Source organism: Callospermophilus lateralis, chromosome 4, assembly GCF_048772815.1.
Source record: "Callospermophilus lateralis isolate mCalLat2 chromosome 4, mCalLat2.hap1, whole genome shotgun sequence".
NCBI classification, from domain to species: domain Eukaryota; kingdom Metazoa; phylum Chordata; class Mammalia; order Rodentia; family Sciuridae; genus Callospermophilus; species Callospermophilus lateralis.
Genome location: NC_135308.1, coordinates 97,995,035 through 98,014,323, shown reverse-complemented (window position 1 = coordinate 98,014,323; position 19,289 = coordinate 97,995,035). Strand labels below are relative to the sequence as shown.

The 19,289-nt window shown below is 38.9% G+C and overlaps 1 protein-coding gene across 3 annotated transcripts in view; it reads right to left on the bottom strand.

Annotated features, from left to right (window-relative positions):
- Fgd4 (FYVE, RhoGEF and PH domain containing 4) overlaps positions 1-19,289 on the bottom strand; it is a 197,475-nt gene that overhangs the window by 137,542 nt on the left and 40,644 nt on the right. The window contains exon 1 of one of the 3 annotated variants that reach the window (XM_076854283.1): positions 9,054-9,102. The exons of the other annotated variants lie outside the window; for them this stretch is intronic. The gene's annotated coding sequence lies outside the window, so the exon portion shown is untranslated. Of the gene's footprint in view, positions 1-9,053; positions 9,103-19,289 lie in introns of those variants that run through there. 3 annotated transcript variants of the gene reach the window in all.

The window sequence follows — 19,289 nt, the reverse complement described above, 5'->3', positions numbered from 1 at the left end:
AGCACAGTCTAGTCGCTGGGTATATCTTCCTGGTTTTTCATTTTGTTTTTTAACTTTTTACTTTGCAATAATTATAGACTCAAATGAAACTGCAAAAATAGTAGAGAGAGGTTGAGTATTCCCTTCACCCAGTTTCCTTTAATGACTCCATCTTATAGCCAGGCCACTGACATTGGTACAAGGCATTTAGTTCTATACCATTCTATCACTCATGTCAACAACCACCACCGTAATTCACATGCAGACCATTCCATTCCCAAAGAGCTCCCTTGTGCTACTCCTTTAGTCAACCCAACACCCTTTCTCTGTCCTCCCTAACCCCTGGCCACCCTGAGTGCATTCTTCATCACTATCATTTTATTATTTACAGAACATTATATAAGAGTAATCATACAGTAGTGACTTCTTGAAATTATTATTTTTTAACTTAGCCTAATGCCCTTGATACTCATTCAGTGTCTTGCAAATACCAATATATTCTTGTGCACAAAATTCCATTGTGTAGACGTACCATAGTTGGTTAAGTCATTCTTATTTTGAAGAACATTTGATTGTTTACAGTCTTTGGTCATTACAAATAAAACTGGTCTAACCGTTCATGTACAGGTTTTAATACAGATCTAACTTTTCACTTCTCTGAGATAAATGTCCAGAAATACAAATACTAGATTCAATGGTAAGTATCCACATGTGCATGTTTTCATTTGTCATCTGCATTTTCTTTTTGGTTAATTGTGTTAAATACTTTGCCCATTTTCTAATTAATCATTCAGACATGTTTTTTCCATTGAGTTTTGAGATTTTAGTATGTATTCTAGGCAGAGTTCTATGCCAAATGATTCCCCTGAAACCAATTTACATCTTGCCTTTTTTTCTAGGGTTGGGGGTGGGACTGGGGATTAAACCTGTGGTCTCGCACATGAAAACCACAGATTCTAACACTGAGTCACACCCCAGTCCTAACCCTATTGACAGTCTAATGCAGAACAAAACTTTTTATGTTAATGAAATTAGGTTTTTTTTTTCTTTTATGGATTTTGCTTTTGGTGCTATGGCTTAAAACTTTTTGCCAAACTATAGACACTGAAGATTTTCCCCCCATGTCTTCTTTTAAAAGTTCATAGTTTTATATTTAAATCAAATTAATGATCTACTTGAGCTAATTTTGTATAAAGGTCTGAGGTTTAGATAGTTTTTGTTTGTTTGTTTGGGTTTGGGCATCCATTGGACAACCATTTACTGAAAAGACCATCCTTCTTGACTGTAATACTTTTGCACCTTTTTAAGATCAATTGGCCATAGTAGTATGTGGCTATTCCTGGGTTCTATATTTCCTGTCTTTGTCTATCTCTCTTTCAACACCACAGTCTTGATAACTATATGATGAATCTTAATACTGGGTAGATTGATTCTTCTCACATTTTTTTTCAAAATTGTTAACCTAGTTACTTTGTCTTTCCATGCAAACTTTAGAATAATCTTTTTCTAGAGCCTAAAACCCTTCCTAGAATTTTTGTAGGAATTGGGTTAAATTTATATATCAATTTCAGAGAAGTTAAATTTTTGCTACGTTGAGTCTTCCAACCAATTAAGATAATATATTTCTCCATTTATTAACTAACTCTTTGATTTCTTTCATCAACACCGTGTAGTTTTTATGGGTATATCATTTTTGAAACTAGAAATGGTTTGTAAATGCTAAAAAAAAAAAAAAAACCAGGAAGTCCAAATTTTGAAAGTCAAAATGATCTTGGTTAACAAAAATTTAAAAATCAAGAAAAACACTTGAAGCAAATAAGCAAAATATGCCAAAAGATAAATTTACACAATTTATGAAGAAATGAATAGGACATGATAATAAATTTTTACTAAAACAGCCTACTGGGCAGATGAAACATGAAGAGAGTCACAGTAGCACCATTTCCCACTTTTCTGGGTTATGTTGTCTATAATACGCATCAAGCCTGAACATCAACACATGCAATATCTGCAAGAGGACTCTAAATTCCACAATTTCAAGGACCCATTACAACTCTGACATTATTTCATGAATTATGTATTAGAAGAGATAGGGGAAGAATATAAAGCTTTATGAATTTTGCTGCTTACATATCTATAGAGAGAAGGTCAAATAGAAATTTAATAATTCTGCTAAATATTAAATGTATGTAACTACGTGGCTAATTTATTAGAGCTATGAGGAAAGGTAGAACATATAAGAAAAATTGTAGACAATTAAGATTATTGGAGGGGGGAGGGGGGATAGTAGAGGATAGGAAAGGCAGCAGAATACAACAGTCACCAGAATGGCAATATGTAAATCAATGGTTGTGCAACTGATGTGATTCTGCAATCTGTATATGGGGTAAAAATGGGAGCTCATATCCCACTTGAATCAAAGTGTGAAATATGATATAAAGAACTATATAATGTTTTGAACAACCTACAATAAAAATTAATTTAAAAAAAAAAAAAAGATTATTTAGCCCATATATGTGAATTCAACAAGAAATACCTGGCAGGTAATCAGGAGGTCATGTACCTACTCAGTTGAAATAAAGAACAATTTTTGCATTTTATATGAGAATATATTCTCACCAGGAGGAGGATAAAATAGAATGCAGCGGATTTTACAAACCCTGAAATAAGGTCCTATTCAGTAAGACTGAAGTGGTTGTGAAGGCAAGAGGTGTGATTGTGTGATTGTTGTGATGGTGCCCAAATCACATTAATCACTCAGAGGCACTGAACAATCTGTAGGCGTGTAATCCAGGACTTCAGACAACTACCTCCAGCTTTCAAGTCTGGCTGTGAAAGACCATGAATATTAGAAAAGAAGCAAAGGACAGTGGTTACAACTCCCTGTCCACACCATCTCTTCCAGAATGCGTTACCAGTCCATGCTCAGCGATCTCTCAATGAATTATTGAGTGCCTAGCCCCTCCCACAGAAAACGGAATCACAATTTCTGGTAACAAAGAAGAAGACAATCTCTGAAAACAAGTGTGGAAATTATTTTTGAAATTGTGGGTAGTGATATCATACCAGAGAACTTGACAAAGGGATGGAGTATCAAAGCTTCTAGAAGAACTCCTCATACAGCATTACGTATGGTATCACAATCAACATGCCTCCTCCCCCGCACCCAGAGTCTTATTCCTAAATACTTCACCGGACTTGGCAGGGTATGAGGAAGACGGACATGAAAAACACAAAGAGAAGAACCACGGGCTAGGGACACAGCCCAGTGGTACAGAGCCTGCCTCGCACGTGTGAGGCACTGGGTTCAATCCCCAGCAAAGGGGGGTGGGGGAGGGGCAAGGAGAGAAAAATAAGAAACACTCTATCAGTCATATTTGACAATTATTCAGTAAAACCAAAATCAAGTAAAGGAAACTAGTATTGCCCCAAACATTTTTACAAATTATCAAAGTGAAGAAAAATATTCAAGTTATTTCCACACTTAATAACAACGAATTGGTGCTCTCAAGTAAATGTATAACCAAAACCAAAAGCATTAGATCAAAAATCCAGCAACCGAGCAGGGGACACATACCTGTAATCCCAGCTACTTGGGAGGCTGAAGCAGGAGAATCACAAGATTGAGGCCCCAGAAACTTAGTGAGACCTTGTCCCAAAAAAGAAGAAAAAAAAGAGGGGAGTTGGAAGTAAGGTGAGAGGTAGAGCAGCCCTGAGTTCAATACCCAATACTGAAGGAAAAAAAAAAAAAAAAAAGAAAGCTAAAAGTAGAAAGTAAATGGATCTAATACTAAATTCTATGAATTTTAAAGCTACAGGATGGATATAAACCCTGTTGAATCACTTCTGCAGTAGAGAAGTAATTTGATTTTTTAAAACTAGAACTCCAAATTGAATAGGGAAAAATTTACTTAAACCTAAGTGCTTAGAAAATTCAGGAAGCATTTACTGTCCTGTATGAGCAAACCCAATACATGGTTCCAGTTAATGAGGGAAAGCAGAAGCAACTCCTGCTTCCATCTGTTCTGTCCTCCCCTACAAATCTAGACACAGCTGCACACTGAAGGCCCGAGCGGTGGAAAGCCCTGAGATCCGTTCTCCCCATCACTCACCCTTGTGCTTCACCACCACCATTTCTACAGCCATCCAATACTGCCCTTCATTGTTCACAGAAGCACCCGATCATTATCTTGAGAAGGGAAGTCTGTGGAAGTGAACTATTTCTCCACCAATAAGGCAGCCTTTCTTTACTAAAAAGAAGTCCAGTACCACGAGCAAATAAGATATATAAATGAATGCACACTTCCTTATCACTTGACAACCAACTAGTGACACAACCAGAGTATTATTCTGTTAATGAGAAATGTTTTGATTCTTAAAAAAATAAAAATAAAACTCAGTCCATCTATGAATTGTTAACACTTAAAATGTCTAAAACAGATAGTAAGAGAGGTGGCTTTATATGTAAAAGATTTTAACTCTTTCCAGATCTTGAAACCTTTCTTTGAATGCCAAGCACTTTTTACCAACTCATAACTTTAAGCCAAGAGTCTTTTCAGTGCTACTGAAAAGAAGCCATCAGAGTATAGCGGATTTTTGATCGTCACAAATTCTTTGTCACTACCTCACCAAGAGGAGGTCTATTCTCTACTCCTTGACTCTGGGCTGGGCCTAGGACTGCTTACTTAGTCCAGCAGAAAAGATGAGAAATAACATTGTTCCAATTCTGAGCTTAAGTGTGTGTGTGTGTGTGTGTGTGTGTGTGTGTGCGCGCGCGCGTGCGAGGCAAGCAAGGCAAGCACTCTACCAACTGAGATATATCTCCAGCCCTCAAGCTTCATTTTTAAGAGGTCTGGCAACTTTTTTCTTCCTACTTTCTGGAGTCCAGCTGCCATGTTGTGAGAAGATACACACACACACACACACACTCAAGCCGACTTGGAGAAGAATCAAGACCCAAGCTGAAAATCTCAACTAAGATCCCAGCTGACAGCACCTACTTGTCAGTCATGTAAGTGGGGCATTGTGGAAATAAATCCATACACATAAACAAGATACCCATGCTGACAGTACAGATCAGAGATTAGCTATCCTTACCAAACTCCAAATTGCAAAATAGCGAGCAAGAGAATAATTGTCATTTTAAGGTACTAAATTTGAGGATGATTTGTGTTATGCAGTAAGAGATAACTGAAACAAAAAGTATTACCAGAAGTAGGGATTCTGATGTAACAAAAAACAAAATATGAACTGGCTTTGTGTCCAATTGGTAGACAAAAGCTGGATGCTGTTAGGAAAGATTTAAAAAACAGTATAGAAATATTAATGGTAGGGCTAGGGATGTGGCTCAAGCACTCGCCTGGCATGTGTGCGGCCCGGGTTCGATCCTCAGCACCACATACAAACAAGGATGTTGTGTCCGCCAAAAACTAAAAAATAAATATTAAAAATTCTCTCTATCTCTCTCTCTCACCTCTCTCTTAAAAAAAAAAAAAAGAAATATTAATGGTAGCTGAAGAAACTAAGAAACTACTAAATGGTAGCTGAGGAACTAAGAATAATTAGGAAAGTTATTTAATGCAGTAATGTGGAAAATCAAAAGAGCACCTAATCAATTCATGGATCTGACTAAGGAGAGTTCCAAGAAGAATGCTCAAAGTGTCAAGTGGCTTATTTAGCAGCCTGTGATAAAATGCAGGAATAGGGAACCCAAAAAGAAACCGGTTCTTTTCTAAGAATTAAGAGGAAATATAAAAGCTTGGATGTGGGTTTAGAAATCAAACTATTCCTCATTTCTGCATCTTAGCAAAAGACACTCAGAGTAAGAAAAGGCCTCAGGGTGAAGACCACAGCCAGAGCTGCCAGTGCCACAAAGCCACGGGACGTGGTTTTAAGGTCCTCTGATGAGATCTCACGGAGATTTTTAGGTGGTCGCTTATACTTTCAGTTAGACCAGAGAATCTAAAACTGTGTGCATCTGACTCAGCTGGGAGGCTTATTAAAACCCAGTTTGCTAGGCCTGACCCTCCTAGTTTCTAATTCAGCAGGTCTGGGCTGGGCCCTGACCGCTGTAATAAGTTCCTAGGTGAAGCAAGTACTGCTGGTTTTCAAAGACCAGGCTTTCTAAATCTTAGAGCTGGACCAAAGGCTTTGAAGAATTTTAAGGGTGTGTGTCTTGAGAACCATCTGAAAGACATAGAGCTTCTATAACAAGAAAGTTCTTTTCACACCGCATTGTCTTAAAGGTGAACTCAGGTAAAGAGAATCCTGTTTTAAAGAGATTTGTAGGAGTGTTTTTTAACCTAATGTTGTCAACCCCAAGGAGATCCACACAAACCACCCCCTTTTAAGAGAAACGTAACAGTGGAAGCTCCAACAGCCCTAAGAGAAGAGATGGTTCAAAATGAAACCAGTGGGCCAAGAGGACAGTGATGAGACCCACAGAGCCACCCAAGTAGTAAACTGGTCCCTAAATGAAGACATTCACCTAGCTGGAGGTTAGAACTGCTATAGACCACTGAGAGTTCTGTGACTCCCGTTTCTTTCTCCTGTCTCTATAAAACAATAATGTAATGAGATAATTTATATCTCATACAATTCGCTCATTTAAAATTTACAGTTCAAAAGTTTTTACTATACTCAGATGCACACAACAATTTTAGATGGCTCCATCTCATCAAAAAGAAATCTATATACCTTATAGCAATCACCGCCCCCTGCAGACTCCCCTGCCCGAAGCAAACACTAGGGGCTACTATCTCTAAAGATCTGCCTATTTGAGACATTTCGCATAAATGAAATTTTACAGTATGTGGTCTTCTGTGGCTGGCTGCTTTCACTGAGCATATTTTCAAAGTTCATCCATCTTGTAACAGGTACCAGTACTTCGTTTCTTTAATGGCTGAAAAATGTTCCATTCTATGGGCGTAGACCATTTTACCCATCCATTTATCAGTTGATGGACATTTGGATCGTTACCACATTCTGGCTGTTATGCTGCTGCCACAAACATGCATGTATAGTCTTCCGTGTGGACTTGCTTTCATTTCTTTGGGGCATATGCCTAGGTATAGAAATAGTGGAGTCTTATGACAACTCTAGGTTGAAGTTTGGGGAGAACCATCCAGACTGTTTTCCAAAGCAAATGCACCACCATTTTACAATCCTTCCAGCAGTGTGTGAGGGTTCAAATTTCCCTGAAGCCCTTAATTCCTTTTTGAAAGGGAGCGTCTGTTATAAATTTTCTGTGCCTGCCTCACCCTTGTGGGTTGGGTGGCAAGGGGGAAGGGTGAATAACTCATCCCTTTTGGAACTCAGACAAGGTGGCCTATGTTGACACATGGTGACCTATGAACTTCTGGGTCCCAACTGAGCTCCCATCCAAACCTCAGGACACCAAAGCCGTTCTAGCACCCAGCCTGGTATGGCATGAAATAGAACTTTGGTTGGTTCACTTACTAAATCATGGAAGAAAATAAAATGCTGTTTTAAGCTACTAAATGCTGGGGTGGTTTATTATACTGAATGCAGTCAATAACCAGAACAAAGCCTCCCTTTGGTGATATTTTAAACTTGGTTCTCTTTGGTCTATAAAAAAAAATGCAATATAGAATAAACCTTCATTTCCTTCTGAAAAGGTAATGCATTATACCTAGGATCAATTTAACAACATTTATACAGATGAATCATACTTTCTAGTCTCAGGAGAGTTTCCTTAAGACCAAGCAATTGGTAATGGCAAAAATCTAGAGTTTCACCCTGTGCAAAAGGTTCACACCTATAGTCCTAACTACTTACCAGGCTGAGGCAAGAGAATTGCTTAAGCCCAAGATCTCAGGGCCAGCTGGGCAAATAATAAGATCTTGTCTCTTACAAAAAATATATAAATAAATAAGAGTTTACATGTTCAGCAGAAAACAATGAACAACTAGCTTACACGGGCCATCAAGATGATCTGGCCATGGCCAAGGATAAGCAATCTCAGCATTAGCTGACATCCCTCAGTGCCTGGTAAGGCACACTAGGGCTACACACAATTCTGAGGAAAAGCCCTGTATATTAAGTAAATTCCCAACAGAATTAAGAAGTCAGCAAGAGATGCACAGATGCCAAACGATATATGATAATAACCAAGGGGACAGAAATCCTCAAGGTTGTCAGAAGGAAGGTCTTTACCTGTCACTATGACAACCAGCAAGGAAACTTAACATGCCTAACTCCAATAAGAACTTGTAAACTCTTCTTTCTCTTGCAAGAAGGCAGCTGCTATTCTGTGCGAATCTTTGGATTTAGGGGTCCTCACATGTCTGATCTATTCACCCCTGTCTTTCGGGCCATGCTATGATTCCCAAACAGCATAAGAGAGCTTAGAGGCTTATTGAATCCCTGGAACAGGAATGATGATAGTAACTCCCTCATACGACTACAGATCTATGCTTATAATTTTTGCAGGATAGTTCTTAGAAAAGTACCAGACACCTATAAATGCTCAGTACCACTGTGAACATTATACGTGGTAAATCTGTTCAATAAGAAGTGTATCTGCTCTAAAACAATGATTTTTCAAGGAAAAAAGTGATTTTTAAATAAAAGTCTACCAACCCATGCATCTACTGAGGAACTGGTTTAAACAAACTATAATATAGCAATAGAGTAAAATATTATACTATCTTTAAAAATATACAGTACATAAAGAAAGTGAATTTTGCAAAATTCATGTGGAAATTTCCCAAAAGATATAAATAAGAGAACAACCAAGTTGAAAAAATAGACAATTCTATTTTTAAATAAGTGTATACTATATACACACACACAGAAAAAAACCCTGGTAGGGCTGAGGATGTGACTCAGGGGTAGAGTACTTGCCTAGCATAAGTGAGGCCCTGAGTCTGATTCCCAGCACTGCAAAAACAAAGAAGAAAATCTTGTAGAAACCACCAGGCTAAATTGACACCACAATGTGGGTGAGAATTTCACTTTCTACAAAACATACGAAGCACACGTGACTTTCACAGCCAGGGAAACATTCATGGAAAGGCACAGGGATCCTCCTAAAACACAGCATGCTGTTTTACCTGTGCTGGCTCACACAGTTGCAATGTCCACTCTTCTCTCAGTATCAAGCAGCTCGGGTCTGTTTTTAGAACAGGGTCAGAGGCTGCTCGCTACATGAGCTGTTTCCTGGAAAAGGGCAGCTATTTTAATTAATGAACATTCTGCTGTAAGAGATCATAGAGAAAGAAACACACCACCTCTTTGGCAAGTTAAAGGCTTACTCTCTAAAATAAGGTGAAAATCTAGAAGTACTTTAAAAGGCGTCCAATGGTATTGTGTACTAAGCACTTTATGTCCCTTCTAATGTTATAAGTTAACCTCAGTTAAAAACTCCTCAAGGAACAGATCTAAATCAATTTCCTTAATGTCTCTTAAATTAAGATAAAAGAGCATTTTATTATTCTATCTTCTTATAATAAGCAAACATTGGTTGAGGGGGAAAAAATCAGAGGAGAGAAGAAAAGAGAAAAAATACAGAAATAGAACAAGGTTTCTTTTTTTTTTATTTATGTTTTGTTGGGAGTGGTGCCAGGGATTAAACCCAGGGCCTCACCCACACTAGGCAAACATTCTATCTTTGAACTACGCCCCAATTTCATTAAACTTCTCTTCAGTCAAATATTTAATGAGCGCCTACATGCAAAACACTACACTAAATCCTACACTTACTAGAAGACTTAAAATTGTGATTGCTCTAAGCATGAGTAGCAACATAAGCACCCCTCCAATTCATTCGATTCTCCCAAGGTGTATAATATGGTTCAAATGATAGCTGCTGTGGAAACTTCAATTCCGTGTTTTAGCTTTCCAATTCTCCAACTCTGAAGAGCCAGCAGCAGGGGAAGGAGGTGAGAATTCTCCAAGGACTGGGAGGTTTCCCAAATCCCCATACTCTTCTCCACCAGAAGGCAGGTAGGTTTTCCCCAAAGATCAAAGAGGAGGCTCTAGGAAGGCCCCACTGCATTGTGTTTAGTAAGTACATTCCAGGCACAAAAAGAAGAAAGGGGTTATTGTCCTCCTGCCAAACCATAATCCTCATGACAGGTGACAGTCACAATTATACTGAACTCCACCCAGATCCTCTTCACTCAATACTCCCCTAAATTCCTTGCATTTGTATCTGCTTCAGAACCCCTAAAGTGCTTTTTTTATTTATTAGTTTAGTGAGTCAAGTAGCTTTTAAGATTTGTACCTAATAAAGCATATTTAGTTGAGATGCTGGGCTCTGAGAGAAGTTCTAGGTTTGGAATGATGTCCTCTACAGAGGCCTTGCCTGCAACACATCTTGTAGGGAGGGCTGATGGTTAATTTTATGTGTCAACTTGGACAGTACTTGGATGAATTAACATCAGCTGAAGGCCTAAACAAAACAGAAAGATGAGCCTTCAGAAGAGGAGGGAATTCTCCAGCAGATGCCTCTGGCCTCAGTCCACACCACTGGGTCTCCTGGGTCTTGAGTCTACTAGCCCACACTGCAGACTTGCCAGCCTCCATAATCCTAGGAACCATTTCCTTATATAAAGCACAAACACAAACACACACACACACACACCATCATTTCTGTTTCTATGGAGAATTTTGACTAATACAGTGGATGTCCTTTGGAAGGTCATAACCTGGCTATTAGCAGTTTAACTTCTACATAGCAGGAGTTACTCAATGAGGGACAAATGGCCTCTCCAGACTAGGGTGGCCTGACCTTTCTTCCTGTCAAGGTGCTCTCAAGCAAACCATGCTGTTTGAGGGTGCAGGACTATCCCTGAAATGCCCACAGCAAGGAACTTCTTAATATCCCTACCAATGGGATTCTAAGAGCAATGAGTTTTGGAGGCAGTTCATTGTCTCCTCTTTAAAACTCAAAAACACACAATTAGACCTCAGCAATGACCTGCTGAGGTCACTGTGGAAAGGAGAAGAAAGAGGGGAAGCAAGGACAACAGGCAGTGGTAGAGAGTACAACGACCTCTGATTCAGTGTGTGATGCAATCGTCTTCCACTGTGAACGGTGAGTTATTTGTGCTTTCCCCAAATGCCTCAGTATTACCAATGACCAACCCAAACAGTCCTGGAGCTCCTCTTCCAATTATCATCCCTTCAGCAAACCTCTGCTTGGCTAAGTTGGCTCACCTTCCCATGGTGCCTGGAGCCAGTGACATCTCTCTCACCAACCTTTAGAAGAATTCTTTGCACATACACATTTAAAAATCTGAGGGCTGTACCTCAGGGGCAGAATGCTTACCTACCATTTGTAAGGCACTGGGTTCAATCCTCAGCACCACATAAAAAATAAATAAAATAAAGGCATGATGTCCATCTAAAACTTTAATCAATCAATCAATCAATAACAAATCTACTTTCTCTTGTTTGTATCATCTCTCACTTTCCTCTCATTTCCACCAGGTATCCCCACTCTATCACCACTACTCTTCTCTGACTTTAATCCTTATCTCAAATTGGAGTTGTAGGTAGAACCTAAATAATCATTCTACTTAGAGAAGAAGAAACAGGCAAAAAGAGATGAAGTGACCTGTACTACTTCAGACTGTAAATTAGTGTTAAGACTATAATTAAGACCCATTTCCTAGAAACTCTACTTTAACATTTTTTGCATAGGGAGGGAGTAGATAGTTATTGAAAGTCAAGGATGTCAAGTCACGTTGTATTTATTCTACCATTTAGGAAACCATGACCATTAGTATTAAGTTAAACTCTTTGTGCCTTGGTTTCCTCACAAATAAAACTTAGAATAATAATAGTATCTACTTTCACTGGGGTTTTGACCACACTTTATGAGACAAAATGGGTAAAACATTTTGAACACTATCTGTCATACAGGAACACTATCTGACATACAGGAAGTTCTCAATAAACTTTATCCATTCTTATGTTTTTGTTATTGTTTAATCAGCCTTTAAATGATCATCAAGAATAAACACCCTACTTGCATTTTCTTCTTTAATCTCTTGTAGGATCATGAATTTCAGCTGGATGAGGCCAAACACATTGAAAAAAAGATGATTAATCCAGTGTTCAAATACATAGCATGCTTCATTGGGTCACAGGCAAATAAGAGCTTAGGAAAAACTAAAAGAGGGCTGGGGTTGTGGCTCAGTGGTAGAGCACTTGCCTAGTATGTGAGAGGCACTGGGTTCAATTCACAGGACCACATATAAATAAATGAATAAAATAAAGGTTCATCAATATCAAAAAAATAATTTTAAAAAACCTAAAAGAAACTTGGAATCAAAAGGAAATCAAACCTCAAAGAATATTTCTACCTGTTGAAATGGCTACTCAATGGCTATGTGAATGAGGTATCTTAAAAGGACAAATTCCTGCTGGGATCACTCTATAGAACACCAACAAAATGGTCTTCACATGGCTACATGGTAAAACCTGAGTCACAAAGACACTGTGTGGTCCCTTCCTCTGCATTTTTGACCTCAGGTCTGTACTCCCCACACTCCATTACTCTGCCAGGGCGCCACTGCTCTGTGGGGAGGTGAGCAGGTGGCCAGAAGCCTGAGTTCCCGTTCCGGTTCTCACACAACCCCTTTCAAACCTCAGTGCTACCAATGACACCACCTGCCCCACCTACTTCACAAGTTTTCAGAACAAAAACAGTAAAACAGATAGTAAGACAGAGATACTTCCAGGTTTGCTGCAGTGAGAAAAGAAATACCCTTCCGTACATGCTCCTCCTCAGTGCCTGCCTGAGGTAACTGCCATGCAGAGTTGAACAGAACGGGTTACTGATGTTTAAATGATGACACTCGAATGATATATTCCTGGGCTGCATACTCTTTAAACTAACTTGTTGCCCAAAGAGTGTTTTAATCCACAGCAATGTTTACTCTTGACATTGACATTCTTAATTACATAGTGAAGGGCGTTTTGTTTCAAGATTTTAGAAGAAGGCACAGACCTCAGTGAAAGCTTTGCTCTTTCTTTCAAGCTATGTGGCTTAGAATAAGCCACCTGAACTTTTGGGTTTCGTGAGCTTGTTCATGGTCACTGTTTTGAAGGAATAAGACATTTTTATCCTTTCTCTTCCAGGCTAGTCTCTAAGGAGCCAGTGAGATCAAACACACCAAGCCATGAATGAGAAAGTAGCACACGGACGGCCCTGTTCAGTTGGCATCTGAGAAAGCAGTCGCATTTCCATCCAAGAGTTCACACTTGAATTTCTAAAGTTGTCTCAAGCGTATTCTCTAAGTGATGTGAGTTAACACAAGCCCACTGATCCAGGAATTGTAAGAAATTAGGTTAAAATCTCCCCCACAAAAGCAATACAGGGTGAGTAAAAGACTCAGTTAGCTGTGATTCACAGCACTTGTGCTACATTTTCTTCCTGCTCTCACTGCCTTGCATTGTAGCTGTGGCCCAAGTTAACAGAGTGAGCAGATGGAAATTACAGTGCCCTTAGAGCATCGCCTGAAGCATCAACCATACATATTTCAAGAGGCGTGACCTTCTCGTATTAAATTTGGCCCTTGGCTGTTTATACCTGGAAGATCTTCAGTTAAGACACAAAACTAAAAGGAAGGAATGTCTTCTTCTCTTTTTCTCTAAGGCAAGAGGTTTTTCAAATTGTGGTTTTGTTCCATTAGTGGACTGATAATAAAACACCAGAGTGTATAAGCACCCAGAGAGTGTGTAAGTTGTGGTTCAGACACACATGGACTCACTTGCACGCACACAGCCTTGGACAAGGCTGTACATAAAGCTGGAAAGCCAAGGTTCTAAAGGACAGTCACTGACGGCTGGCCTGGAACCAAGTGGCAAACCTTAACATTCAGTTTCCCCAGTAACACTTCTTTGCAAAAGTTCATCACCATGACAAAGAAAAGAAGACAGTTTAAAAGGTTGGACTATGGAAAGTTTTTCTTCCCAATTCAGCACATTGGTTGCAAATGATTACTAATAAACCCAGATTGCTAATACATTTCAGAACAAGAGACAAATAGGGAGAGGGTTCCAGATACAGCTCTAGATAAGGTTTTTGCTCATTACTCTAAATAACCCGATGTGACAGCTGCTGTGACTTTATAATGTTGCATTTTGAGTGATGAAGGTTGCTTTCTTATTGACATAGGACTGCTAAGTATGGTCACTAGCAACTACTGACCATCAGTATCTGGTTTGAGCTATATAAGGGTCTATATTTAGAATTACAGGTAACCAGAAGGTAAAACCCAGAACATCTTCCAGTCTCTTTTCCCATAAATAGATTACACCTAAAGCAACATCTCAGTTGCCACAGAACTGCATGTAACTCAAGGAACAAGACTGACCAGTAATTAGTTGTCAGATCTTGGGAAAGACAAGTTCTATGCCCCCCTATTTGTGCATCTACAAAATAAGAATAACAATGCCTTACCTCCTTTAGATTTACAAATTTTCCAACAACTAGAATTTTACAATTTATGCCCTTAAGGTGATATATCCTTGCTGGGTTCGGTGGGGCACACCTGTAATCCCAACAACCTGGGTGGCTGAGGCAAGAAGATCACCAAGTTTGAGGCCAGCCTCAACTACTCAGTGAAATCCTCAGCAACTTAGTGAGACCCCGCCTCAAAAACAAAAAATAAAAACAAAACTGAGGCTATAGATCCAGCTAAATTGTAAAGCTCCCTTCGATTCAATTTCCAGTATCAAAAAAAAAAAAAAGAAACATCCTAGAAAATAATTATGTCACCAGAGGTAAAACAAAACTAAATGGCACAGAAATAAAGTCTAGGGCATACATTCTTTTCCTGGGGCACCCTGACTGACTACCGTCTATCTTCCACCTCTGAAGGTTTGGCTGACCAGACTCCTTAATCTTACCAGTCGGCCTAGAATTCTTCTCTCTGTTGCCACCTAGTGGCAGCAGGATTCACAGGCCTGCAGATCAAATATTGCTTCCTAGAGTTCCAGAGACAGCCTTTCATCCCCTGAGCAGCCCACTGCTTTTTAGCTACCAGGCAGGAGGGAGCCAAGAGAGCACTGCTTGGTGGTTTTCATTCTCCCTCCCAAAGCTGGTCTTCATGAAGACAAACCTCATTGCCAGAGAAGCCAGCACATCAGAAGCCCCTACACTGGCTAATTTTTTTTAAGAGAGAGAGAGGGGAGGGAGAGGGAGAGAGGGGGAGAGAGAGAGAAAGAAAGAAAGAGAGAGAGAGAGAGAGAGAATTTTTTAATATTTATTTTTCAGTTCTTGGTGGACACAACATCTTTATGTTTATGTGGTGCTGAGGATGGAACCCAGCGCCCCGAGCATTCCAGGCAAGTTCGTTACCGCTTGAGTCACATCCCCAGTCCAAGGCTAAAATTTTTTAAATGGTAAAATATAGATGAGATATTTATTTATTTAGTTAGTTAGTTAGTTAGTTAGTTAGTTTTGTAGTGCTGGGGATTGAACCCAGGGCCTTGCACATCTTAGGCAAGTACTCTAACACTGAGCTATACCCAAGCTGTTTTTCTGTTTGAGTTGTTTTGGTTTTTTTTTTTGTTTTGTTTTGTTGTTTTGGTCTTGTGGTCTATGCTGTTTTTAATTTTACTTTTGAGACAAAGTCTCACTAAATTGTCGAGGCTGGCCTTGAACTTGCATCCTCTTGCCTCAACCTCCCAATTAGCTGGAATTACAGGCATGTGCCACTGCACCCACCTTTAATTAATCTTAAAGACCAATGCAAGTAGAAAATGCTTTCATCTCTTACTTTATCCATGTTAGATTCAAGGCCACTGTGCTGTACAACTTTGGAACAAAACAGGGGCATTCCTCAGCTACCTAACAAGTGACACAATATACTAAACCTGGAACCCAGACATGCTCAGGGTCCCTGAGGACACTCATCACTACTGCATGTAACTCTAGGTTTTCTGTTCAAACTTTGTCAGAGCTCTTCCTTCTTGTTTTCTTGACAACAGAGACTCCATGGCCTTATGCAAAACTAAGCACCAGAAACACTATTAAAATTAGATCCATGGTACATAATGACAAAGTGGGAATTCCACAGTGACCATGGTATGGAATTTCTATTCTATCAGTTATTAGTGCTATAACTTTGAAAAGCCTATTACTTAAATTCTCTGAAGCCCAGTTTCCTTCAGTGTGAATTGCGAATAAAACATCTCATAATGTTTACTAAACAGCCAAGCACTGTGCCTGGCAAATGTTAGTAGCGTTCCCTCCCCAACTCCCTCCTATCCTCCTCCTACTTTCTCCCAACAGTTGGTGAGGAGATGGGAACAGCTAAGTGGGTCTCATAAACTGCCTCTAATCATCATCATCATCTTCTTCTTCTTCTTCTTTGCTATTTTTAGAAATATTTGCAAATCTACTTACACAAAAGTAAGTTTAATTCTAAAAAAAAAAAAAAAGGTTATACTGATTTCCTCATAGATGAAAAAGAAATAAGATAGAAGGCAAAAGTCAGTGCACAGATGTAAAAGGTCAAAAAACCCTGGAGAGAATGATAGTGAAAATTAATTGCCTAGAACCAAAAAAAAAAAAAAAGAGATAGGAGAGGAGATAATGGAATAATAGTAATTAGTTACTGAGACTTCACCTGTGCACTGGACATCGGGTTTGAAGCTTTGCATACACCACTGTATTTAACACCCACCAGAAAAGGCAAAAGTTGGGATGAGCTGGGGAGGCATGGGAAAGTCTCTCCACCAACTTGACTGTTACACAAGGGCAGTGTTTCCTTGCTATAAGCCACCTGATAGGCAGACACCAAACTAAATCCATAAATAAAAAAGTCACTGATAAACCTTTACAAAGATAAAAAGAAAGGATATTCACAAGACATAAACTGTGCAACACAGAGGCCCAGCTCAGACTTCCATTTTAATAAATGCACGACATTCTTGAAATTCTTCCAGGAAGGTTTCTGTTGTTTTATGGCATTTCTCAGCACTCTGTGAAAATATGTGGACTCAAATTCCACTTCTGCTAAATTGCACAGAAGATAAATAAACTACCTGGCAAAAAGATGTCAAAAGAAGTAGAGAAACAGACGAATAAATGGAAATATTACTATTAAACTGTGGCATTTTCTTTAGCTGGTGAGCTTCTAAGACTGAAGAAATCATTTGAAAACTTTTGTTACTAGACTGGAGGTACCAAGAATCATAAAGGACCACAAAAACCTTTGTCCAATATTGGGGGGAAAGGGGGGGCTGGGTTCATAAAAGTTTGTATTTATACAAGTTTTAATTGCTTGATTAATTATGGCTTTTTCTATATGATCCAAAATACAATACTTTCCCAAAAGAAAAATATTCATCTCCTAACTGAATATTCTTTTATCAAACACAAATTTAGAAGACTCAGTACTAACTTTGAACATGAAGAATAAGTTATGGATCCCAGACATAGAAAAAAAATCACACACATCAATGTATATATCAAAGGCCTTAGATAGGATTAATATAATCTTATTAAAAATGTAAACCAGTAATCTACTGGAGAAAATCAGTTCCTTGTGTTCTTTATCTTAACTAATGGCATTTTCAAATGCCTGGTTATTTGAATAGAAACATTATGTAGAAAAAGCTTAGTACTCCATAGACTGAAATACCGAATAATTGGGATCTGGTATGGGGTTGTGGCTCAGCGGTAGAGCACTCGCCTAGTACATGCGAGGCCTTGGGTTCGATCCTCAGCATCATATAAAAATAAATAAATAAAATAAAGCTATTGTGTCCAACTACAACTAAAAAATAAATTTAAAAAAATAATTGTAATCTTGGGCAGGTTATTACACTTGCTCAAGCCTCAGTTTTGCTGATTATAAAATGCCACTTTCAATTTATAAGATTCATGTTAACACATCACATAACGTATGCAAAGAAAACCACACAAAGGCACTCCCCTCCGCCCCCCAAAAGTGGGGACTAAACCCAGGGTTGCTCTACCACTAAGCTACATCCATCCCATTTTATTTTTTATTTTCAGAAAACATCTGGCTAAGTTGCCAAGGCTGGCCTGGAACTTGTGAACCTCCTGCCTCAGCCTCCTAAGTTGCTAGGATTGTAAGCATTCGTCACCACACCTGGCTACACAGTCACTTTTATCTACTGAATGCTTGAATAGATCCTCAAATGACTATCCCCTCTTTGCTTTATCAGCATCTTTGTCTCGATCAATCATCTCAAATTTTTTATTATGCAACCCACGGACACTTTTTTCTCTGCATTGTCTCCATTTATTAACGCTATACACGTACTAGTTGTCTAACATTCGTCACACAAGAATAGGACTAAATAAGATTTAAAGAAAGATAAAATGGAAATCAGTTTTAAATACTGAATTCATAATATTAACTAACATCACAGGCATTATAAAACTAGAGTTGAAGGTCATACTGAACAATGGTGAATGTAAATTCAGACTTCAAAGGAACTTTGTGATAACTCTGATGTGATCTGAATTAGGTCATTTTATTGTCCTGCCTGGTCAGTTGCTGCTTTTGCATCATCATATGACTCAAAGATAGGAGTAGAAGCCCTACTATTTACTTGTTCTTTACTTGTATTGTTAGCCTTGGCTTCAAAACTGATTTCAGAGAATACTTTTACACTCATAGCATTTCGAGTTTAAAGCTAGACAAGCTGTTTTATAAATCCACTAAACCAAACACATCTGAACTCAGTGTTTGGCAAAATGCTAAAAGCAAAGCACCAAGAAGTACTACCACCCCTGAGTCGTGGGATCCTTACTCTTTCAGGAAATTCTACCTACTCCCTGGATGTGACAATAAGACATTCAGATCAGGAGGTATGTGTGTCAAAAAGGCAATTTTTCAACATATATGTTATTATGGCTCATTGAATTTTTAAGTTCATTTTTCTCCAATGTCTGGGATTGTGTGAGGGTACATGCTCTTAGATTTGGAACAGCCTCCTAGCTAATGTTAGCCTCTTCCCCTCTGCAGTCTGTCTTCCATACTGCTTACAATTGTTACCTTTCTGAATTATAGATCTGATCATTTTACCCTCTTCTCCCCTCCAAAATCCTCAAGGGTACTACACTCTAAGCAGGGTAAACACAAACTCTTTATCATGGCATAAAAAACAATAAAAGTGAAGTTAGCAGCCACATCACCCAACCTGACCCTACCGTTATCGACTATAAAAGGCCTGTGGCATAGGTAAAGTCTCGCTTCAAACTTACATGCTCCCAGCTCAAATGCCTACTAGGTGCCTTCTTCCGGAGCCCCACCAAATTGCTAGATGCTTTCTGAACATGGTCCTTCACAAACTTC